General features: G+C 51.5%; 1 protein-coding gene across 4 annotated transcripts in view; it reads right to left on the reverse strand.

Annotated features, from left to right (window-relative positions):
* The window catches only part of KDM5C (lysine demethylase 5C), a 601345-nt gene that overhangs the window by 79195 nt on the left and 496490 nt on the right, over positions 1–25660 (reverse strand). The window lies entirely within an intron of this gene.

Consider the following 25660-nt stretch of genomic DNA (forward strand, 5'->3'; position numbering starts at 1 on the left):
AAAAATAGCCTGGCAGCATTTGGCGTGTTGCTCTAATCATTAATCCCATCGTAAAATATGAGACAACTGATATGGCAGAAGTCTCCCTGTAAATCTTAGCGGCTGACTCCTGTAAATATAACAAGCATTTGCAATGCAATAGGTCTCGCATTTACGCGAGTTTGAGCTATTGACATTGCAAATGACAACGCATTTATCGGTTGTTTTCCGATAGACAAAATATGGTCGCCCTTCTAGATTAACAACACAGGCGTAGAGTGAACAATGGTGGCGGCAGCCCCCTCCCGCTGCGCTTTCATTGAAGTTAAAAAATTGACTGTGCGCCTGTGTTGTTAATTTAAAAGGGCAATATGCGTGGGTCTGTAGGTAATTTAAATAAACGCAACATTGTGAAAGTAAAAAAAAGGCGCAGAGTGAACAATGGTGGCGGCAGGCCCCTCCCGCTGGGCTTTCATTGAAGTTAAAAAATTGACTGTGCGCCTGTGTTGTTAATTTAAAAGGGCAATATGCGTGGGTCTGTAGGTAATTTAAATAAACGCAACATTGTGAAAGTAAAAAAAAAGCTGTACTTACACAATGGCCCCTTTCAGCATGCCCCTTCTGAGCCTTTGGAAGCGGTAAAAAAAGGCTGGCTTAAAAAACACAAGACAAGCCTGGCGGAGCGTAGCGCGCGCTTGGGGGCGGGGGAGCGCATTCCAGGCGGGGGAGCGGACCCTTTGAAGTGCTCCCAAAAAGCAGATTGCATGGCGGCACGATGCGCGCGATTGTGCGCGTGCTAGCCATGCAATCCGCTTTTTGGGAGCACTTTTGAATCCCGCTTACAATAGTCTCGCTTTGCGATCGCTTACGCGATAGCAAGGCGAGACCTAAAAAGTAATCGGTTGCAAATAACTTGAATTTACCATTGAGCTCAATGCATTGTTGTGTTTAAAAATAGAGTTGCCTACTGCAACCACTTGTAACTGTTTACAAAAGTCTATTGCATATTGCAAAAGTATTTATATGAAACATCTCCTGCTGAGAAAGTATATTTTAAATCCAAGTGTTGGTTCTAAAATAAAACAAGCATATATTTTTTATATATAAACCATTGGCCTAGAGTTCAGTTCTTGAGTGTGTGAGACCATTTGCTGACTGAGTGTGTACAACAAATGCTTTACACTTTCCTCTGATACTGCCATACTGCTCGACCAAGCTATCACTTTTGAGAGTAAGGTCATACCTAACTTTGACCTCTATCAGCCTCTGGGGGACTGTGGACTCTGTACACCCTGTACCTATTAGGGAACAGTATTGAATATGCTACTTACCAGTAAGCATCTGTTCTTGGCATGTAGGGCTGCTGACATTCATATCTGTGCATAGATCGCCGCCTAGTGTTGGGTCTGGATGTTTGCACGTTGTTGTCCTGGAAGAGTCTTCGAAGTATCCTGGGATAGGTGACTCCTCCCCTGGACTACAGTGCGCATGGGCATCCTCGCCATCCTCAGATTGTTTTTCGCCATTGTGGCAGTGATGGAGTAGATACAGAAAGTGATGACCATGCTTACAGTAATTCTGAGAGCTGCAGCTGCTACAGGCGCCGGGGAGGAGGGAGGGCGATATGAATGTCAGCAGCCCTACATGCCAAGAACAGATGCATACTGGTAAGTAGCATATTCAGTTCGAGGCATGTGGGCTGCTGAATTCATATCTGTGCATAGAATATATAGCAGTACCCTCTATTAGCGGCGGCTACCAGTGTCAGCTGCAGCGGTCTGAAAAAGCGTTTTGAGAACAGCCTGTCCTACAGCTGCCTGCTGTTTTGATTGCACATCTACACAATAGTGTTTGGTAAATGTGTGTGTAGTGGACCAGGTGGCTGCTCTACATATATCATGCAAAGGAATGTTTCCAAGGAAAGCCATGGAGGCCCCTAACTTACGTGTTGAGTGGGCTCGTGGGGGAATCGTTAATGTGCGTTTAGCCTTTTGATAGCAAATTTGAATACATTTAACGATCCATCTGGCTATACCTGCTTTGGAGATGGTGTTACCTTTGTGGTGTGGGGCAAAGGCAACGAAAAGTTGTTTTGTTTTCCTAAAGACTTTAGTCCTGTCGATGTAGTACATGAGGGCTCTCTTTACATCCAGTGTATGGAGTGCTCTTTCTGCGACAGTTTGTGGGTTTTGAAAGAAAACAGGCAGTTCAATAGTTTGATTCATGTGGAACTGCGATATTACTTTGGGCATGAATTTGGGGTTGGTACGTAGTACGACCCTGTTGGCGTGAACCTGTATGAATCGCTCTTGAATGGTTAGTGCCTGGAGTTCACTAACTCTTCTTAACGAAGTGATTGCCACTAGGAAAGCTACTTTCCAGGTGAGGAATTGAATCTCACATGAGTGGAGAGGTTCGAAGGGTGGACCCATCAGTCGGGTGAGGACCAGGTTGAGGTTCCACACCGGTGCTGGTGGGTGTCTTGGGGGAATTACTCGTTTAAGTCCCTCCAAGAAGGCTTTGATGGCAGGCACTTTGAATAAAGAGAGGTGCTGCCTGTTTTGGAGATAGGCTGATATTGGGGTCAAATGGACACGTATTGAGGTGTATGCCAGATTGCATTGGTACAGGTGTAGGAGGTAACAAATTATGTTTTGGATGGATGCGTCTAGCGGGTTAATGTGAGTATTATTGCAATAAATGACGAACCTTTTCCATTTGGCTGCATAGCAAGCCCTGGTAGTGGGTCTCCTGGCCTCCTTAATGATGTCCATACAGTCAGGTGGCAGGTTTAGGTAGCCAAACTCTAGGACTTCAGGAGCCAGATTGCCAGGTTCAGCTGTTGCGGATCTGGGTGCTGAATCTCTCCATGGTTCTGCGTCAAATGCGCGGGTTTGATCCGCAGTCTTTGATGGGGCACCACGGAAAGTTCGAGAAAGGTGGTGTACCATGGCTGGCGTGCCCACGTTGGAGCAACCAGGACGAGTGTTAGAGAGTGTTGTCTGAGTTTGCGAGCCACCAGCGGTATCAATGGTGCTGGGGGAAAAGCGTACGCAAATCTGCCGGACCAGTTTATCCATATCGCATTGCCCTGCGACTGCGGATGTGGGAACCTGGCGGCAAAGCTTTGGCATTTTGCGTTTTCGCTTGTGGCGAATAGGTCTATCTCTGGGTGACCCCACTGCTGGAAGTACGGTTGGAGTACTGATGGGTGTAACTCCCACTCGTGCATCTGGTGGCTGTGTCTGCTGAGCAGATCCGCCTTCTGGTTGTCTTTGCCGGGGAGGTGTTCCGCCATGAGGAACATGTTCCTCTGAATGGCCCACTTCCACATGCTCCGAGCCAGATGAGACAACTGTGGAGAGTGTGTTCCTCCCTGCTTCTGTATGTAGTACATGGCAGTCATGTTGTCCGTCCGGATCAACACGACTTTGTTGCACAAGTGTACTTTGAATGCCTTCATGGCTAGGAAGATTGCCATCAGTTCTAGAAGGTTGATGTGCATCTTCTTTTGTTGTGTTGTCCATAGTCCCTGCACTGTGTAATTGAGTACATGAGCTCCCCATCCCTGGAGAGACGCGTCCGCTGTCAGTATTATTTGTGGAACAGGCTCTTGGAACGGTCGGCCCTTGCAAAGGTTTTGTGGATTCCACCAATGCAGAGAGTTGTATGCCCGACCGCTCACCAACACTAGGTCTTTTAGTTGCCCGTGAGCCTGAGTCCATTGACGTGCTAAGCACTCCTGAAGCGGGCGCATATGTAGTCTCGCGTGTGGGACTATGAAAATGCAGGAGGCCATCATGCCTATCAACTGCATGAACACTCGTGCGGGAAGGGAGTGTTGGGGTTTGAACTTGGAAATCAGCATTTGCATGCTGTTGATCCTCACTAAATTTGGCTGAGCTGTGGCTGCCAGAGTGTCTATGGTCGCACCCAGGTACTGTTGTACGTGTGCGGGTTGGAGATGTGATTTTGGGTAATTTAGTGAGAACCCCAGGCTGTGAAGGAGGTGAATGGTGCGGGACATGTGGCTGGCGCATTGCTGGGCTGACTTTGCCTGAACAAGCCAGTCGTCCAGGTAAGGGTAGACATGAATGTGTTGCCTCCGTAAATGTGCAGCCACTGTAGCTAGGCACTTTGTGAAGACCCTGGGCGCTGTTGTCACACCGAAGGGAAGAACCTTGAATTGGTAGTGCTGCCCCTGAATAGTGAACCTGAGAAATTTTCTGTGTGATGGGTGAATGGGTATGTGGAAATACGCATCTTTGAGGTCTAGTGTGGCTAGGAAGTCTCCCTGTTTGAGCAATGGGAGGACTTGTTGGAGGGTGAGCATGTGGAAATGCTCTGAGAGAATGTAGCGGTTGAGGGGTCTCAGGTCTAGTATGGGTCTGAGTGACCCGTCCTTCTTTGGTATTAAAAAGTACAGGGAGTACACCCCCGTACCGTGCTCGTGGACGGGTACGACCTCTATTGCGCCTTTTTGCAGCATACTTAGCACTTCCTGCTGTAATAGCGCTAAGTGCTCGGAGGACATAGGACGGTGTCTTGGCGGTATTGTGGGTGGAGTTGAGGTTAATTCTAGGCAGTAACCGTGTTTGATAATATCTTTGACCCACCTGTCCGTGGTGATGGAGTTCCACGTGGACAGGAACCTTTGCAGCCTTCCCCCGACAGGTGTTATGTGGTCGGGAGGAAAGGAGAGGGCGTCACGGTTTGTTCTTGGGAGAGGATCTGGTATTGCCGTATCCGCGTCCTCTACCCTTTGTGCTTGAACCACGATATCCACCCCGGGTGTTTTTATCGTAGGTACTTTGGGTGTTGCCCTTGTTGTAGGTTTGCTGTGACCCCTGTCCTCTACCTGCTCCTCTATTTCCGGGGCGACGAAAGGAGCCACTGCGAAAGGTCTGCGTTTGGAGAGCCCCCATGGACTTTGCAGTGTCTGTGTCCTTTTTTATTTTTTCTAGGGTGGTGTCAACCTCTGGTCCGAATAAGTAGTCGGGGTTGACCGGCTGATTGAGGATGTAATTCTGAACCTCCGGTTTGAATCCGGAGATTCGCAACCAGGCGTGTCGTCGTAACCTGACGCTAGTGTTTATTGCTCTGGCAGCTGTGTCTGCGGCATCCAGTGCACACTTAATGGATGCGTTAGTGAGGAGTTGTCCCTCCCTGATGAGGATCTCTGCTCCCTCTTTGTATTGGTCAGGGAGATGTTGGAGTAATGTTTCTAATGTGTCATAGTGTGCGCGATCGTAGCGAGCTAGGAGCGCCTGAGTATTGGCAATACGCCATATGTTAGCTGCCTGGGCTGCAATCCTTTTGCCGGAGGTCTCTAGCACCTTGGACTCTTTGTCCGGGGGAGGAGCATCCCCAGTTGTCTGTGAGTGCGCCCGTTTGCGAGCATTGGCGACTACGATGGAATCCAGAGGCAACTGGCCTCTAATGTAGGTAGGGTCCCCAGGCGCCGACCTATATTTCTTGTCGATCCTGGGGTTTATTACTCGTGCCCTGGTGGGTTCTTTGAAAATGTCCTTTGCTGGTTTGAGGACACCTTTCAACATGGGTAGAGTTTTGATATTCCGTTCTGAGGATGCGAAAGTATCCATTAGAAAATCGGCCTCGATTGTGTCTGAGTGGAGTTGCACACCATGATTGGCCGCAGCACGTTCAATAAGGGCGTTGAATGCGGCAGTGTCCTCTGTGGGAGATGTTTTCGCGCCATATAGCTGCGTGTCCTGTGTATCCATATGTGCACCCGGGTCTGCAGGGTCATCCCAAGCCTGATCAGGGTCCTGTTGGCCGTCAGGGTCCATGTCTCCGGTGTAGGGGACGTGGTCACCCATGTAGTCCTCCAAAACGTCGGTTTCGGAGTGTGTCGGAGAGAAGGACTGTGGATCTTGGTAAGAGGTATGGAGAGGTTCGTAAAGAACTGGTTCCGAATCCACTGGCAGCTTTTTCTTTAGAGGGATCCGGTAGGAGTCCAAAGCTGGCTCAGAAGTTATCCTCCGCTTGTGGAGCATCATTCTGCCGGTGTCGGCATTGATGATGTGGGATGGTGACGTCTCCGTAGGAGAGCGTTCGGCAGGCGTGATCCTAGTGTGGGTGACACGTGTTCTGATTTCGAACAGTTTGGGTGCCGTGGATGGCGGCAGGCCAAAAGTGATGTTGGCCGGTGCCGGAGAAGCTGTTTGAGCTTTTTTCGGCTCGGTGCCTGAAGGGTCCTGTAGGGCTGCCTTTTCTTTGATGCGTTGCAAGGACGCTGCAACTTGCCGCACCTGGAACGCCGACGGTTCTTTGGCGCCGACCGCTTCTGAAGAGGCAGGCGTGGACTTTTTCGGCGCCACGGGGTCATCGAGTCGAGGAGAGGTAGTAGCTGTCGACGGCGTCGATGATTGTGCCTTTGGTGCTGCTTTCGAAGTAGTGTGAGACGCAGCAGCTATTTTGACCACTGTGGCTGGAGGCGATTGTTTTGGTGCCGGGAGCCGAGGCGGTTTGGCGGCACCGATGGCCTTTTTCCGTGTGTCGGCGCCGACGTCGGCTGCTGCGAGCTCGGCACCGAAGTCCCGTTTGGTGCGGTCGGTGCCGACGGGTTTGGCTGGCGTCGAAGGTGTGGTGGGCCTCGATCCGACCAGTGTTACTTTCAGTTTCGGTTTCTGTGGAACCGATACGGCTTTTGGTTTCGGTTTCGATGAAGGGAAACCAGTCGTTTTGGGTAGTAATGGCTGCCGCTGAATGTCCGAGGCCGGGCCAGAGGGCGGGGCCGAAGAACTGCGGGATAGGTCTTGGGTAAGGCCCGAAGGCGATCCCTCGACCGGAGCCATAGACTGACTCACTGGGATATCCTCCGTCTGTACGGGTAGGCCTTGCTCGTCACCGGAGCTACTCTCTTCGGCCCCTAAGGCCTCATTGTAGTCTCCTACCTCGGTGTCGGCTTCGTCTCTGTGAAAGAGTCGTTCTTCGATGTCTTCCGATCCGGAGTTGTGTTCGGAAGCGGGGCTGGAGGGTAGGTTCTCCACGTCTTCCACATCTTCGTCCTCGGCGCTGAAGATGTTGGTCGGGGCCGGTGCGCTTGCTGCGCTTCAAGTCTCGCTGCTCGTCGATTCCGGAGAGTCTTTTTGGATCGGAATCGGGCGCAGGCCATACATGTGGACTCGTCGTGATCCGGTGAAAGGCATTTGTTGCACACCGGGTGGACGTCGACATGGGGATATTTCGCATTGCATACAGGACACCGCTTGAATGGTGTCCTCGATTCCATCGTCGAAGTCGGGTCGATGGTCGGATATGATGCGAAAAGAGTTGGTCTTGAAGTTAGTAAACTAACAAATAACTATCGATACCGATCGGGAACAGTACCGACGCGAACTAAAGGCCTTTTGGCCTGAAAAAAGTTTTTCCTAACTTGAGTCAAGATAAGCACATCCGAACCCAATGGCGGAAAAAACAATCTGAGGATGGAGAGGATGCCCATGTGCACTGTAGTCCAGGGGAGGAGTCACCTATCCCAGGATACTTCGAAGACTCTTCCAGGACAACAACGTGCAAACATCCGGACCCAACACTAGGCGGCGATCTATGCACAGATATGAATGTCAGCAGCCCACATGCCTCGAACATACAGATCCACTTTCTCACAGGAAGGCCTTGAGTGCTAAACGAATCGCCCGCAATTCCAGAAGGTTGATGTGAAGCAACCATTCCTCTGGAGACCAAAGACCCTTGATCTCCAGATCCCCCAGTTGAGCACCCCACCCTAAAGTGGATGCATCCGTAATCACTGTGGCCACCGATGGAGGTAGATGAAAGGGCTTTCCTTGAGACAGACTGCCCTCCACGCTCCATCAAGACAGATCCACCGCAGCTTCTCTGGAGATCCTCACAGACTCCGTGAGATCTCCTTTGTGCTGATACCACTGCCTGCGGAGGCATCACTGGAGCGCCCTCATGTGCCAGCGTGCATGGTTGACCAACAGAATGCAGGAAGCAAACAGACCGAGCAGGCGAAGAACCTTCAGAACTGGAACGACCGCTCCATCGTAAAACAAGGGAATCATTTCCTGTATGTCGAGAATCCTTTGAGGAGGAGGAGGGAATGCTCGACACACAGTAGTGTCCAGTATCGCACCTATGAACAGGTTGCGCTGAGAGGGCACCAGGTGAGATTTGGGCACGTTTATCGAGAAACCCAATTTGAACAACAGCTGAGTTATATCCTGCAGATGACACAGCACCTTCTCTGGCGACTCCGCTTTGATCAGCCAGTCGTCCAAATAGGTGAAAACTGAGATCCCCGACCTTCTGAGATGGGCTGCCACCACTGCCATCACCTTCGTGAAGACTCGGGGTGCAGCAGTAAGACCAAACAGAAGGACCGCAAACTGATAATGTTGCGACCCTACCGTAAACCGGAAATACTTCCTGTGCGACTTCAGGATGGGGATGTGAAAATACGCATCCTGCAAGTCGATCGACACCATCCAGTCCTGATTCAGCGCTTGAAGAACCTGAGCAAGGGTGAGCATCTTGAACTTTTCTTGCTTCAGAAAAAGAGTCAAGATTCTGAGGTCCAATATCGGACGCAATCTGCCATCCTTCGGAATCAGGAAATACCGGGAGTAGCATCCCTGACCCCTCTCCTGCTCTGGAACCGCCTCTATCGCACCTTTCTGAAACAACTTCAGGACTTCCTCCTGTAGGAGAAGACGGTGGTTCTCTGAGCAAGCCCCTTGACAAGGAGGGTAATTTGGAGGGAATTCCCGAAAGGGAAGGGCATACCCATTTTCTACAAGATCTAGAACCCAAAGATCTGTAGTTACAGATTCCCAATCCTGTAGAACATGGGTAAGCCGGCCCCCCACAGGCCCAACATGAACCAGAATGGCGGATCTAGGGCTGCTTTGCAGTGGAAGGAGGGGCTGAAGAGGAGGAGTGTTGACGGCCACGTGAGCGACCCCTGATTCTACCTCTGTATCCTTTAGACAAAGCCTTGCTGCTGCTGGGTCTGCCTGTAGGAACGAGAGGTTGCCTTTCCGAAACCTCTGTATCTTTTAAACGACCCCCTTGACTGGGATTGAAGGCCCAAAGACTTAGCCGTAGCCTTGCTTTCCTTAAAACGTTCAAGAGCAGCATCTGCCTTTTTGCCAAATAAACCAGATCCATCAAATGGCAAGTCCAACAGAGTCGACTGTACATCCGGGGAAAACTCAGAAGACTTCAGCCACGCACCCCTCCTGGTGGCAACAGAAGACCTCATGACTCTTGCCACTGAATCCACCGTGTCCAGTCCACTCTGAATCACCGGACGTGCTGCTGCCTGGGCATCAGTCAAGACCTCATTAAAGCCAACCCTAACCTCCTCAGATAGTTGGTGCCAATTTCTTCGCAGAGTCCATGAGCGCATGAATATAGCGTCCCAAGAGGCAAGTGGCATTTGTTGATTTAAGTGCCATGCTGACCGATGAAAAGACCTTTTTGGCCGACTGATCTAACTTTTTAGCCTCTGTCACCTGGTACCTGAGGAAAAGCACCCTTGGACTTTCCTGAACAAGCCGCCTGAACCACCAGGCTCTCAGGCGATGGATGCGATGTTAAGAACTCAGGGTCCCCTGGAGCTGCCCTATACCTCCTAGCAACAGTCTTACAGACTGCGGGAGCAGAAAAAGGCTTACGCCACACTTCCAACACAGGGTCAATAATGGCCTCATTAAAAGGCAACAACAGCTCTGAAACTGCAGTAGGAGAATGCAATACTTCAGTCAGAATATTTGATTTGAATTCAGTAGTAGGCAACTGAAGATCTAAGAGTTCTGCAGCCTTCCTGATGACTGCATGATATGGAGCAACATCCTTCGAGGGTTCATCGGAAGGTGGAGTAATTTGCCACTCAGGAGACAAATCCAATCCACTAGCCTCTTTAAGTTCCTCAAAAACTTCGTCCGACTCCACCAGCTCTCCTTCTGATTCTTCCAGAAGTTACCTTCGCTCATCAATCACCCTTTGAGCTTCCCTTCTGGACCAAATCCGTACAAGCGGCGTCGTGTTCGAATCAGACGGCGCCGGCGAACGAGGTCGAGCCGGCGCAGGTGAAGGTAGCGGCGTCTACGTCCTCTGAGCCGGTAGATGCCAAGACGGCGTCGCCGGAAAAAAGTGGCATGAAAGGGGCCTGCGGATAGACTTGCGGCACCCCCAAATTGAAGGCCATTGGACCCCGTCGGACCCACAGGTGCACCAGTGGTGTACATGGCTCTTGAAAATACCCCGTACATAGCATTTAAATAATGCGAGGGGTCCTGACCTGGTCCAGGGAACGCAGGGTACTGGTCAGGAATCACCGGACTCGGGCCAACCGGCGCCGACGGTGGAATAAGTGGCGTCGCAGGCTCACCCGGTGCTTGAAGCTCCTCAACCGGGGCCGGAGACAGAGCCGGAGAGGAGCCCGGAGATGGAACCGGAGCCGGTGAAGCCACTGGAGCAGAAGGACTAGGAGGCGAATCCGGAACGGTTGAAGGAGACACAGAGTCCTTACGGCGTCGTGTTGGTGACTTCGACGCCGAACTCTTGTCAGAGTGACGTCGAGAAGAATGTCTCCTCTTCTTGTGCTTCTTGGATCGTGAAGCATGCCCCGAAGTAGACTTCGACCTCGATCGTGACCTCGACCTCGTTCTCGACTTCCTTCTTCCTCTCATCTCCTTTTTCATCCTAGCAATGAACTTTCGCCTCCCTTTCTTTTAGAGCCTTGGAGCTCATCTTGCGACAGCAAGAACAACCATCCACATCATGGTCAGATGATAAACACCATACACAGTCGTCATGTGGATCCGTGATCGACATATGTTTGCCAGATTCACGACAGGGCTTGAAGCCAGATTTCTTTGTCGACATCTTTTTCGAAAAATTAACAGAGAAATCCAGAAGAAACACAAAGTAACAGTGAAGCTACCAACAGAGATTCCCGAAATCCGTTGGCGTCGACGGCGCGGAAAAAAGGGAACCGACGTCATCACGCCGACGAGGTCTTCTTATGGAGCCGGTGACTTCAGCGGAGTCGCGAGCGGAGCCGTGTCGTCGTCTTCGACCTCATCGGCGTGGACTGCTACAAACGTTTCCGAATGTTGCTGGTGCAGGGGATATTCACAAGGTGAGGAATCCACTGGCAGATGTATCCATCAGAAAGAAGCATACTTTAAACCCGATCTTGCCAAGTACAGAAGGTAAGGGAGAATGACATCCTCCTGCCCCTTCGTAGGATCAAGGTGATGTTCTCTACACCAAAGAAAAAACCTCTTCCACTTAAACGCATATGACGCTCTTGTGGAGGGTCTTTTCGCTTCTTTCAAAATATGCATGCAATCAGGAGGCAGTTTCAAATGTCCGTATTGCAGGACCTCAGGAGCCATGCTGCCAAGTTCAGTGAGGGAAAGGTGGGATGAAGAATCCTCCCGCCCATCTTGGTCAGCAGGTCCGGCCTGCAAGTAGTCTCCTGTGTGGAAGTACCGACAGATGAAGAAGGTCCGGGTACCACCACTGCCGTGGCCAGTCTGGAGCTATCAGAATCATCGTCATGCTGGATCTGAGTAGCTTGGACACCACCTTCGGGATCAGGGGCAGAGGAGGAAAGGCGTAGGCAAATGTTCCTGACCAGTCAATCAAAAGCGCATTCCCCCTTGTCCCTGGACGGTGGAATCTGGACGCGAAGGCGTGGCATTTTGGGTTTGTCATCTGCGAATAGATCTATTTCCGGACGACCCCAACGATGGAAAAGGTCCGCCACCACCTCGTCGTGTAGCACCCAGTCTGGCTGATCTTCGAAGTGCCTGCTGAGTGCGTCTGCCTTGACATTTAGCTCTACTGGAAGGTGTACTGCCACCACCGAAAGGTTCCAGGCGAGAAGCCAGTGCCAGATCGCCTGTGACTCCAGGGAAAGAGGACGCAACCGAGTTCCACCCTGTTTGTTTAGGAAGAACATGGTCGTCGTGTTGTCGGTCTGGACCAGGACCTAATCGGACTCGATTGCCGGTAGGAAAGCTATCAGAGCAAGGTGGACTGCTCGTAGCTCCAGCATATTGATGTGGTAGGTCTGTTCCTTCGCCGACCACCATCCTTGTATCTGAAGGCACCACATGTGTGCCCCCCAGCCTTGCAGAGACGCGTCTGTCACCACCGATTGCACTGGAAGTGGCTGGTGAAAAGGGACTCCCACTATCAGATTCCGCTGCTGAGTTCACCATGTGAGGGAGGATCTCGCCGTCTGGGAGAGACATCTGACCTTCCCAGCGACCTGTTGACTGATCCCACTGGTCCTCCAGAGTCTGCTGCAAAGGCCGCATCCTCAGCCTGGCGTTGGGAATGAGAAAGATGCAGGACTCCATGGATCCTAGCAGGGATGCCACCTGCCGGATTGTCGGATTCTGCACCTGGAGCAGAAGCTGTGAGAAAGTGCCATCTTTCTTGCATGGTATGCCCCCACTTTTTGCTAAATTGCTGAATGTACTTCGATTGAGTGTACCCTGGGTTCCTGCCAATCAGGTGCCCAGGGCCTATGTTCCTTCCTTAAACCACACAAACTCCAAATTGGCAAACCCTAGCCACATGTCAGCCCCTAGTAAATGGTACCCTAGGTACCCAGGGCCTTGTGACCAGGGAAGGCCTCTAAGGGCTGCAGCACTCATTGTGCCACCCTCAGAGGCCCTGTACCCTTACACACACACTGCCCTTGCAGGCTGAGTGTCTGGGTGCAGGACAAAACAAAGTCGACATGGCACACATCACTGTGTACCATGCCCATCACCTACACTGCCAAGGCATATGTCAGCCACCCCTCTAGCTGGGTGCATTACACCTATGGTGTGGGCACAGGAGCAGGAGCCCTGTGCCCCTACAGTACCCGGGTCCATTCCTGGGCACTGTAAGTGCAGTGCTGTCATTTAAGAATACATGGTGCTGAGAGCTTGTCAAACACGAGCTCCACAGCACCATATTAGCAACACTGAAGCCTGGGAAGTTTGGTATCAAACTTCTCAGCACATTGAACCCACACTGATGCCAGTGTAGGATTTAATGTACTAAGCACCCCAGAGGGCATCTTAGAAGATGCCCCCTTACAGCTAACTTACAATCCACGTCTGCTCTGAGGCTGCCACACAGCAGACACGTTGCTGGACCCCTGGGTGGGAGAGCCCCTGCTCTCCCGGGCCTGCAACAATGCACATCCTGGGTGAGGTGAGAAATCTCCTCCCCCAGGATGAGCAAAGGGAAGCTTCAAAGGCATGCCGCCATTTGGAGTTTCCCCAGGCCACTGCAACCCCCCACTCTGGCGGGAAGCTTGGCCGGAAACCCCATACAAGGACAGGGGATGTGCCAGCCTGCCCACCCCACCCCTCAGGTGGGGGAGGCGAGGTGAAGCACATCTCCGGGCTCTCGCCATCTTGAAGATGGGAGGCCCTACCCTATCAGGATAAGGCTACTGCCCCCCTCCCACAGGAGAGAGGCAGGATAGGGGGTGTACCCACCCCAGGACAAGGACCCATAGGTCCCTGGCCTTCACCTACCTGTAACGCCCCTAAATCTAGTATTTAGGGGCACCCTGAAACTTCCTTCCTTAGATTCCAGATAGAAAACGACAAGAAGAGCAAGAAGAACAAAGACCTGCCCTGCAGCTGCTAAAAAGAGAAGACACCAACTGCTTTGGCCCCAGCCCTACCGGCCTGTCGACTCTCGAACCTGCACCAGCGCGGCATCCCTCGTGGCCAGCAACCTCACCAACCCCGGAGGACCTGGCTACCTTTTAGCTCTAAGCCCCTGGGACTCCCACGAGTAGAGGCTCTACTCAAGAAACCTATTTGCTATCCCTGGCACCAGCCCGGGACCGCGGACCCAACACACTCTGCACCAGCCAAGCCTGGCCAGTGCCGGAGTGGACAAAGACCCAGAGGACGACCCCACGGCGACTGTGACCCAGAGTCCGGCACCCAAGGACCCCCCTCGACATCCCGGAAGAAGCCTGCAGCCTCAGAACCAAGTGCCACCCCAGCCGCGATCAACCAGAGGGTAAGATTCCCGACGTCAAAAGGCACCCCTGCGCCCTGCGACCCCATGTGCCCAATCCCGGGGTACCCACCTAACCTACAACTACCCAACTTACCTCTCGAAGTGGTGGTGGCACCTGAAACATCCTCGTCCCCGAGCCTGCAGCCTCTTTCCAAACCGGAACATTCCCATTGATTTCCATTGAGCGCCCTAAGGCTCAAAAGCACCCTGCACCCAGCCGCCCGAGTGGCCCTGGCAGTGCCCTCTCTACACTAACCTACTTCCCCACTTGCCCTGAGTAAGTGACCAGGAGCCCAGCTCCCACAGCCGCGTGGCTTGCCAGACAGCAGCCACCAACCAAGGCCCCCCTATCCCTCATAGGATAACATTGGGCCCAACTCTCTCTGCACCCGGCCGTCCTGAAACCGCTGAGGGTGAACCAACTGTACCTACCTGACACTGGGGGACCCCTGAGTCCATGGCCGGAATTTCAACACTACCAGTCGAGTACTTACCCTTAAACCGCTAACTTCATTTTCCTCATAGGGTAACATGGACTGGCTTTTTCTTCAAAAATCTTCTAAGTGTGAACTTTTCAAAACTGCAAAAATTCACTAAAAATCAGCCAAGTGACAAAAACGAATTTACTCACCTGCTCCTAGGTGAGCTCCCAGTGCTGGATCTTGGTGCCCAGCCCTGACCCTGAAAAGTGTTCACAACTATACTTACCTCTAACTCATTTTTCTCCCATAGGAAACCATTGTCTGCTTTTCTGTGAAATTTCTTCTAAGTGTTTATTTTTGCAAATTTGAAAGATTCTTTTAAAATCGTACCAATTCTGCAAACGAAATTACTTACCTGTTTTTAATAAGGACCCCAGTCCTGGGTCTAGGTACCCAGTCCTGGATTACTAAAGTAACTATAAAGTACTCTACCTGCAATTTGAATTTCTTGCCATAGAGATCCATTGAATGTTTTCTTTGAAATATTTTCTAAGTGCTAACTTTTGAAATAGCTAAATATTATTTAAAAATCATTACAGTTATTAAGTCGACTTTCATCACTTGATTCTGAATACTGACCCCAGGCTGGTTCTAGGAGCCAGACCTGGAATTCCAAAAGTAATCTGAAAAGTAATTTATTACAAATAACCTGAATTTACCATTGAGCTCAATGCATTGTTATGTTTAGGAAATAGGATTGTTTATTGCAACCAACTGTGACTGTTTACACAAATTTATTGCTTAAAACAAAAGTATTTATATTCAACCTCTCATTCTGAGAAAGTATATTTTTACCCCCTTTGTGGTTCTAAAAATAAAACAAGCATATATTTTATATATACAAACCATTGGCCTAGAGTTCAGTTATTGAGTGTGTGAAACCATTTGCTGACTGAGTGTGTACAATAAATGCTTTACACTGTCCTCTGGTACTACCTTACTGCTCGACCAAGCTACCACTTTTGAGAGTAAGGTCATACCTAACTTTGACCTCTATCAGCCTCTGGGGGACTGTGGACTCTGTACACCCTGTACCTATTAGGGAACAGTATATACAGAGCCACTTTCTCACAGAAGCCTGCACTTCTGTCTCATCGAAGACAGTCTCTCCTCCGAAGGATACGCTCTTCCCACGCTTGTGTCCAGAATGGAGCCGAGGTAGTGGATGGTCTGGGTGGGCTGCTGCACTGACTTCTCCATGTTGACATGAAGGCCGAGATCGTGCAATTGTTGTAGACAGATCTGGAAGTCATGCCTCACCTGCAGCAGGGATGGACCTTTCAGCAGCCAGTCGTCTAAGTATGGATAGACGAAGAGACCTTTTATGTGAAGAAAAGCTGCCACCACTGCCATGCATTTGGTGAAGACTCGCGGAGCCGACTTGAGTCCAAAGGGCAGGACCTTGTATTGATAAGGTTTGTGGCCGACCACAAACCGTATGTACTTGCGATTACGTTTTGCAATGGAAATGTGGAAGTACGCATCTTGGGGGTCCACCGAACACAACCAATCCCCTAATTGCAGATGTGGACATATCTGGTGAAGGGCCAACATGCGAAACTTCTCCTTCACTAGGACCTTGTTCAGAAGTCGAAGGTCCAGGATCGGTCGAAACTTGTGCTCCTGATCTTTTTTGGGGACAAGAAAGTACCTGGAGTACACTCCTTTTCCTCTTTGAGAGGGCGGAACCTCTTCTATAGCCTGCTTTTGAAGAAGAGCCCTCACCTCCTTTCGAAGCAGCTTTAACTGGTGAGGACGAGACTTTTTCGGTTGTATGTCCTTTGGAAGCGCACGGAAACTTAGCACGTATCCATTGCGCAGTATATTCAGCACCCAGCGATCTTTTGTGATGCTGTCCCACTCTGCCAGATGATGTGAAGCACCATCTCCCACTGGAGTGGGGAATGCCGGCAGAGGAAGCCACTGCTCATGACTTCCCTCCCGCTCTCGCTGTGGTAGAGGACTGCTGCTGGTGACCCCCTCTACCTCTGTTGGACTTTCCTCCCCGAAACTGGGACTTCCCCTGGTTCTTGTTCTGGGCCCACTGAGGGGTTTGAACCCTCTGTAGAGGCCCCTTGCGCTGGTTGGATCTGAAGCAGCGTTTAAATTCCTTCTTTTTCTCCAACCCAACCGCCTTGAGGGTGTCCAGCTCAGTCTTCATTCTATTCAAGATCCTCTGCTGCGCATCTGGTTTTAGTCCTGTCAATCTTAACCAGGACGATCTCCTGGCGCATATTCCATGTGCGTAAGAGTGCGCTGATAGCACCGCACCATCTGCCGCTGTGCTAATCATTTGATTTGCCACCAAAGATCCCTCAGTGACTATCACGTCAAAATCCTTTTGGTCTTCCTTTGGGAGCTTGGTTTTGAACCGCTTCAAAGAGTCCCAGAGAGCTCTGTCATAACGGCCTAGCAACGCAGCCGCGCTGGAGACCTTAAGTGATGCAGCCGCAGAAGTGCAGGCTCTGTGACCCCACGAGTCCTGCTCGCTTTATCCGGTGGAACAGAAGTGGCCGTTACAGCATGCATCTTCTTTGCTGCCGCCACGATGAATGAGTCTGCAGGAGGGTCCGTCAACTGATTTCAACCTGCATTATGGGATATGTATTTCAAACTGACTGGTCATGTGACTCAAGGATATTTAAAGCTTGCACGCATGCACTTTGTTTTGTATATGGCTTTCACCTGTGAGCAAGGCGGCATTGATCGCCGAAACGCGCAAGGAGAAGGAAGCCTTCACGTGCTGCTATGCCATGAATAAACGCAATTTCTCCAGTATTGGGCCTCAGTTTGCTGCTTCATGTTATTGGAATTGGTGGGCTGCTCCGTGCCCACTGTTTAAAGAGGCCGCCCTGAAGGGTTGGGGGCTCCTGTACTCGGAGGAATTTGTGATATATAGATATATAGATATATATATACTCACTTAAAAAACCATAGGTTTCACACATGTTATAGTTAGCTGGACATTTCACTCATAAAAAACCATTGAAATTCCCCCGTTATAGTTAGTGCAGGCAACTATAACTCGCGCGCCCGCAATCCACTGCTCATGACGTCACATATTACATCACTCATGACATGGTCAGTGGCATCACTCATGGCATCACTGATGACATCATCCTTGTGATAGAGTGGCGGTCGCGCGAGTTATAGTTATCTGAACTAACTAGAACGGGGGAATTTCAATGGTTTTTTACGAGTGAAATGTCCAGCTAACTATAACATGTGTGATACCTATGGTTTAAGTGAATTTGTAAGGTTTTTTAAATGCTGTTATGCATGTTTTATTATATTTTTTATATATTTATTTTACAATAAGCTACCTATGTATATAGTTATAGATTGACTGTATCCTGTAATATGGAATGGCTCGTTTAAAATGTTTTTTTTTTTAAAAAGGTTTTTCACCAACTATAACTATCTACTGGCGATCAGGTGCTTTTGCGCTTAGGTGTTTCTTTGATCTTGAAGGCCAATAGGGAGGTGTGGGGGGCATATTGGGTGTATCCCACCTCAGCTCCGACCCCTTGCCTCAATGTCAACTGAAGCCAGAGGACACCGGCGCACCTTGAGGTGGCAGTGGTTTGTGCACTGGGTTACGTGCCCATCCCTGTGAGACACTGTTCTGCCTCGCGTGTGGCTGTTTGAGTAATTTGTAATTCTGATTCTCAACATTGCTCACACATTTGAGTCATCTTGGTGGTGAGGCCAGAGCTAAGGGAGGTGGACGGAGCACCTTCCTCTTTTCTCCTTGTGAGACTGGGATTCCAAGAAGTCTGGTTTGGAGCTGATGATATCAGGACTGCTTTAATAGGGGGTGGGAGAAATGAAGGATGCCTGCACAAGCAGGTTAGCTTCACCAAAGCGGTCCGATGATTCCTCGAGGATCGCTGCCTCTTAAGTGATGGATGGAACGCTTGAATCAATCTCACTCACAGGTACTTACCAGGGCCACATCCCAATCCATCGTTATTTTGCACACCAGGTTACCCAGGCTGCACTGTTCCTATTGGATCTGGGTCAAGACTGATTTGCATGTGGCTGAGTCCAAACTGCTGACACATGGTGGGCCAAAAAATGATGGACTGGAGCGAGAACCAAAGCGATTGCTAGGGACAGATTAATTCAAGCACTCCATCCATTGCCTTCTTCTTGAGATGGGCTCAGCATCTGTCTGTTGTCAAATAGTATTTTTGCTCCAGAAGGTGGGGCCGGAAGTGCAGGGGGGGGGGGGGGTGAGGGGGTGTCGTGCTCAGGGTAGAGAGAGAAATTGCAGACCGCATGCGGGTCAGTCCAGGGATATTTCGCAAGGCACTGAGGGCATGTTTTGATGGGTGTGTGCGTTTCACCAGGCTCTATGCTTTTTCATTCTCTGGAGTAGTTACCGAAGTGAAGGAGTCCAAAGGGTGTGGGCACCCAGAGTGTGGGGGATCTGGGCTTTGGTGACCATTTCCGATGCACTTAGAGGGAGAAAATAGATGAATGAAATAAAGGTTTTTCCAGAGGAAGGGATAGAAGATGATCAGGTTCTGGGAGCATCAAAGGAGTCAAGTCCAGAAGCTATGTCCGAAACAGATGCCGGAGAAAAACAATCTAACAATGAAGCTGGTGCGCTTTGCCAAATAAGGGTGGAGTCACCATTGATCGGGACTAGAAAGAACTTTCTTTTACAGCATTGCATCTTTCATAAATACACGTGCTTGAATGAATAGTACCAATGCAGCGCCTTATATACAATGCTATGGAAGCGAGGCTGCACTGCCTGTCCCAATGCGGCTTCAGCTTTGGACTGGACATGAACCGGCAACGCTTGGGGAAAGTGTGGGTTAAATACCGCGTCGCCACCTTGAATATGTCTAGTAGGGGGGACACCAGAGAAAAGTGCAGTTGTTGTAGCTAGGCCGCTCGTTTACTGTGCCGTTATTTAGTGGCTTAGAGGACACCTAGTTTTAGCATGGCAGAAGGAGAAGCACTCTGATCGAATGAAATGTCTCGTTTGGAAGGGGCCATCTCTCAAATTCTTTAACCACTGCAGCGGAGCACAAGGGCAGTGCAGAGTAGTTCTGAGATCTGGATAGGCAGCTAAATGTAGTCTGTTCAAGGAGCTTCTCGAGCCGGATTCTGCCAGATGTAGGTAAGGTAAGACCACGTATGGATGGACTGAAAGAAGTTCCATATTAGCTGATGCCTAAAGCTTTTCCATTTAAAAGAATAGGCTTGAACGGTGGCGGCTGCGCCAGCTATTTAATCAATCTCCTTACAGATTGGTGGAATATTTGAGAAAAATATGGTTAGTTCCGCAGCAGCTAGGCAACTGGGGTTAAGTAGACTTCTGGAGAAGCACCAGACCTTGATTTATGGAAAGAAAGGATGGATCTGTTATGAACTGGATCAGCTTTTCTCTTGACAGATTCCACTGTAGCCCTCATGGGGCCAGTGGGACGGATATGGGGGGGGGGGGGATGTTACATCTCGATCATTATTTGAATGCAGGTAGAAATATTCACACTGCATGTCTTTTACTTGCAAGGGTGTCCTTCTCAGCGGATACTGTAGGACTAGAAGAAAGCATGACAACACTACATCTAGTAGAACTTGGAATTTTCTGACTGTAATCTGCATTCGTGCTTCTCTTAGATCAGTTTTATAATCCGTGCTCATCCTCAGAAGGCCTTTGCTGCAGGAGGAGAAGTGATGTTCTTTTGTTCTTCAATCACAGATCGTGTTTGGTGCATTGCTTCCGAAGTTTAACACAACAGAGCTTCGACGAGCTGCTAATCATTACGATATGGGAAGACCATCGAGAACACGGTGTGCTGACCTGAGGCCGAGAAGGAGTGCTCTGAACTGGTAGTGATCATAAAGTGAAGGTCTTTCCGGGATCGTTGCATTGGTTGGTTGAAATACACCATAGAGCTCAGCGGTTCTTAACCTAATGCCTTCAGTGGATCACCATCGAGTCATACTGGAAGCATTGGGCCCCAGCCTGGACATTTTAATGGGAAATTTGGAGCATTTGTAAATTAAATCGAGGCCACTTCTCATCCATACTAGATTAGGTTTGATGCACTGCTCCCACGAATCAATCTGGGGAGACTAGCTTCATTTTTAGTCTCCAATTTCAAATTCCTTCACATTTACAAAATGTTATAAAAATGTTCAACTTTAAACTTTACTTTTTATTTAAATACACTTTTTAATGTGTTAATACTATTTAACTTTCTGAACAGTTGCGGACCCCTGAGTGGACTTCGGACCTCCAGGGGTCCCCGGACCACTGTTCTAGACTCATGGATAAGGAGTATGTTACTTACCCTGTAAGCATCTATTCGTAGCGTATACTGCTGCAGATTCACATGCTATGTATACTCCTGTCATCTAGTGTGGGTCCCGGACTCTGCAAGCTGTTTGTCTCGAGGAGTTTTTATGGTCGACGTCATGCATTGCATCTCCTCCTGGAGGCATTTTCTGGAGTCTAGAAAGGGGTGCCACTCTTTAGTTCTCTTTCAATTGAGTAAAAATCAAGTAAAACCCCTTACGTTTTTCAGGTTCAGACACAGGCTGTATGGCAGCTTTTTGTATCAGTGTGATTATTTCTCCTCTTAGGGCCTGCAGATGTTGACGCCGCTTTGCTGAAGGAATTGTTGCTGGTTTACTCTTACACTAGTCAGAGACCATGTTCAATTCGGTCTACACCCAGTGATCATTGTAATTCTGTGCCAGACTGAAAGATGTGCCTGTACATCCCACACACACACCCTAATTATCCTCCCAAGGCATGGAGTGAGCTGCTTGGGATGACTGGTGAGGAGGGTTTCTATCATGGCCCTGGGTGGTTTTGACGCTCTTCCTCGCGACTGCTGCCTCCGATACTTAGGCTGACAGAGGAAAGTATCCTGGTCTGTATGGACCTAAAGTTGGAGGATCCTGGCTGGACCAGGCCCCTCTCACCATACTGTTGTCTCTCTAGTACCAGGCCTGCCTTCTTTGTAGCACTCCGCGATCTTGCAGTGTCTCCCTTTTTATGGACCATACCACGTTCCTCCCTGCACCCACCAGCTTACTCCCCCCCCACCCACCTGCTTACTCCTTTCCCCACCTGCTTCCTCCCTGCCACCCACCTGCTTCCTCCCTGCCACCCACCTGCTTCCTCCCTGCCACCCACCTGCTTCCTCCCTGCCACCCACCTGCTTACTCCCTGCCACCCACCTGCTTACTCCCTGCCACCCACCTGCTTACTCCCTGCCACCCACCTGCTTGCTCCCTCCCACCTGCTTACTCCCTCTCCCACCTGCTTCCTCCCTGCCCCCTGCCTGCTTCCTCCCTGCCACCCACCTACTTACTCCCTCCCCTGCCTGCTTCCTCCCTGCCACTCACCTGCTTACTCCCTGCCACCCACCTGCTTCCTCCCTTTCCCCACCTGATTAGTTGACTCGAGGTCATAACATTGGGTGGATGGGCTACTTGATATTAATGAATGTTTTCCAATCTTTTTTAGTGACCACACGGAGTTCCCATTCTGACTACCTAGAATCATTCAGTCATGTGACTCTGAAAGATCCAATGCTGAAGGACGAGACAATCCACCGAGCACGGTAGGGATAAGAGCCACCACTGCTTGCCATAGCCACTGCATTTCAAATCCAAGGCTCTTTTCTTCTAATGACCAAACGTTTATACACGCAACGGGTATGAAGGGTGGGTTAAAAAAAGATATGGGTAAGGGGGTTGGAAGAGGGTCAAGCACTAGTAGTACAAAGTTTTACTGTTGATGGCGGTTAGACGGACCGGGGGGGGTCGGCCGAGGACAAGGGGAGAGGTCTCCGGGGAGAGCCGTCTCCAACGATCGTACAGACGAGTAACTTCCCCCCCACAGATGAACACCACACAAAGATAAGGTTTTGACGTTCTTTATAAGCAATCTTTAGGTACGATAGAATGGTACAAGGAGGTCAGGACTCAGGGGTCCCCTCGATTCTAGTCTCTTGGTTTGGGAAAGGGGTAGCGGGACAGTCTTGTTACCAATCTGGTAGCTGAGATGGTATGATGGATAGCTCACAATCCTCGAGCTCGGCGTCCTAGATGGACGGGCTGCGGAGGCGCCAGCAGGTCCCGGTGAAGGTGGTAGTGACAACGGTCCGCGGCAGCGCCAGCAGGTCCCAGTGAAGGTGGTAGTTACAACGGTCCGCGGCAGCGCCAGCAGGTCCCAGTGAAGGTGGTAGTTACAACGGTCCGCGGCAGCGCCAGCAGGTCCCAACGAGGATGGTAGTTACAACGGTCCGCGGCAGCGCCAGCAGGTCCCAGTGAAGGTGGTAGTTACAACGGTCCGTGGCAGCGCCAGCAGGTCCCGACGAGGATGGAGGATGCAGAAGGCCGCGGCAGCGCCAGCAGGCAGGACGATAGTTCGCAAGGCAGGGCTACGGCAGCGCCAGTAGTCCGTCAGGGATGAGTTCTTCACAGTGTCTCTCGACTCCAGGATACAACTGCCTTCCTGCTCTGGAGCTGCCCCAGTTATAGGTCTGGCGCCCTTTGATGTCCGGACCCTCGCCCTTGGAGGTCGGGAGGTCCGGGATGAGGGAGTCCAGACACCCAGCAGGGGGGTGGAGCCAGCGCCCGGGGGAGCTGGGGGGCGATCGGCACCTGGCGGGGGAGAGCCATCGACACTTTTCTCCCCTCGACCTGCCAAGTGGTCCGTTCACCTCCTGGGTGGATGGTGGTGCCGGGATGTCGGGGCCTGGCCAGGGTTAGGGTCGAGCTGAGGCCACGCGGCCTCGTGGTGCAGTGTCCAAGATGGCGGCCGGGCGAGGGAGCCGGTAGTGGTTCGGCCCCATGATACAGAGAGGTCCGGGGGCAGGAGTCCCGTCTGGGGACAGGGTGCGGGTTGTTTCTGTGGGTAACACCTGGGGGGCCGGGGCTCGGGCCCTGTCATGCGGGGAGGGAGCAAGCCCTTCACGTGGCCTGTCCAACATGCGTCCCCCCCAGCTGAAGGCGGGGAGAGTCACCTATTCTCTTGGGGACTCTCCTCGTCGAGGCGGAAAAAGCGTGACAGGCCATCTGCGTTGGTGTGGTCTTGGCCCGGTCGATGTTCCACAGTGAAGTCCATCCCCTGCAGGGAGATGGACCAACGCAATAGTTTGGGGTTTTCCCCCCGCATCTGCATTAGCCACTGCAGGGGTCGATCTGTTTGCACCCGGAAGTGGGTACCGAAGAGATAGGGCCGGAGCTTTTTGAGGGCCCACACCACTGCGAAGGCCTCCCTCTCGATGGTGCTCCAGCGCTGTTCTCGGGCCAGGAGGCGTCTGCTGATGAAGGCCACCGGTTGGTCAAGTCCCTCGGAGTTCAGCTGGGAGAGGACCGCCCCGATGCCATGGTCGGAGGCATCTGTTTGTACGATGAATTCCCGACTGTAGTCGGGGGCCTGGAGCACAGGGGCAGTGCACATGGCGGCTTTCAGCTTCTCGAAGGCCGCTTGACAGTCTGGGGTCCAGTTGACCTTCTTCGGGTGGTTTTTGGATGTGAGTCCCGTGAGGGGCCCCACAATGCTGCCATAGTCCCTCACGAACCGCCGGTAGTAGCCGGTGAGCCCCAAGAAGGCTCGGACCTCGGTCTGCGTGACTGGAGGCTGCCAGGACTGGATGGCAGCGATTTTGAGTTGCAGAGGGGCCACCAGACCGCTTCCCACCTGGTGTCCGAGATAGGTCACGGACCCCTGACCAATTTGGCACTTGCTGGCCTTGATTGTGAGGCCGGCCCGTTGGAGGGCCTGCAGGACCTCTGAGGTGGTGGAGGTGGTCAGACCAGTGGGGGCTGTACACAGCGATATCGTCCAGGTAGGCGGCGCTGAACTCCTCGAGCCCCGCCAAGACCTGGTTCACCAGTCGCTGAAAGGTAGCTGGGGCATTCTTCATGCCGAAGGGCATGACTTTGAAGTGGTAGTGGCCATCGGGGGTAGAAAAAGCGGATCGTTCTTGGGCCCGGGGTGTGAGACCGATCTGCCAGTAGCCCGCTGTCAGGTCGAAGATGCTGAGGTAGCGGGCAGCCCCCATGCGGTCGATCAGTTCATCCGCTCGGGGGATGGGATGAGCGTCGGTTCTGGTGACAGCATTCAAGCCCGATAGTCGACGCAGAATCGGAGCTCAGGAGTGGTGCCGGGGGCAGCAGCTTTGGGGACCAGCACGACCGGGCTGGCCCAGGGGCTGTCCGAGGGCTCGATGACCCCGAGCGTGAGCATCTTTGATACCTCCTCTTGGATGCAGGCCCGTACCCGATCTGGTACGCGGTACGCCCGGTGTCTGATAGGGGGACTGTCCCCAGTGTCCACGTCGTGCAAGCACCAGGGGGTGACCCCTGGGGTGAGGGAAAACAAGGTAGCAAACTGCAGCAGGAGGTCCCGGCAGCCTTGGCGCTGTTCCGGGGTAAGGGCATCGGAGAGCCGGACCCCGTCCACGGAACCATCTTTCTCACGAGTCTTCAGGAGATCCGGGAGAGGCTCGGAGTCTTCTTCCGCTCCACTCTCTGTAGCCATCAGGAGGCTAAGCTCCGAGCGCACAAAGTGGGGTTTGAGTCTGTTGGTGTGGAGGACCCGGAGGGGGTTCCGTGGAGATTCCATATCGATGAGATAGGTGACGGGGCTCTTGCGTTCGACCACTTTGAAGGGCCCCGTCCACTTGTGCTGCAAGGCACATGGTTCGGTGGGGGACATCACCCACACTTGTTGGCCAGGTTCGAATTCGATGGAGGAGGCATTTTGATCGTACCATTTTTTCATGTCCTCCTGACTGGCCTCAAGGTTCGCTTTCGCCATTTCTCTGAATCGCCTGGTCTGATTGCGTAGGGTCAGGAGGTACTTGAAGACGTCTGGAGGGGTCTTTAGTGGGGCCATCTCCCAACCTTCTTTGACTAGGCTGAGGGGCCCTCGCACAGGGTGCCCGTACAAGAGTTCGAAAGGGCTAAAGCCGAGGGACTTCTGGGGAACTTCTCGATAGGCGAAGAGGAGGCACGGAAGTAGTACATCCCACTGGCGACGGAGGGGCTCTTCCAATCCCCCAATCATTCCCTTGAGCGTGCGGTTGAACCGCTCGACTAGTCAGTTTCCTTGAGGGTGATAGGGGGTCGTGAATCGGTAGGTGACCCCGCACTGTTGCCAGAGGGACTTC

Source organism: Triturus cristatus, chromosome 10 (genome assembly GCF_964204655.1).
Source record: "Triturus cristatus chromosome 10, aTriCri1.1, whole genome shotgun sequence".
NCBI lineage: Eukaryota > Metazoa > Chordata > Amphibia > Caudata > Salamandridae > Triturus > Triturus cristatus.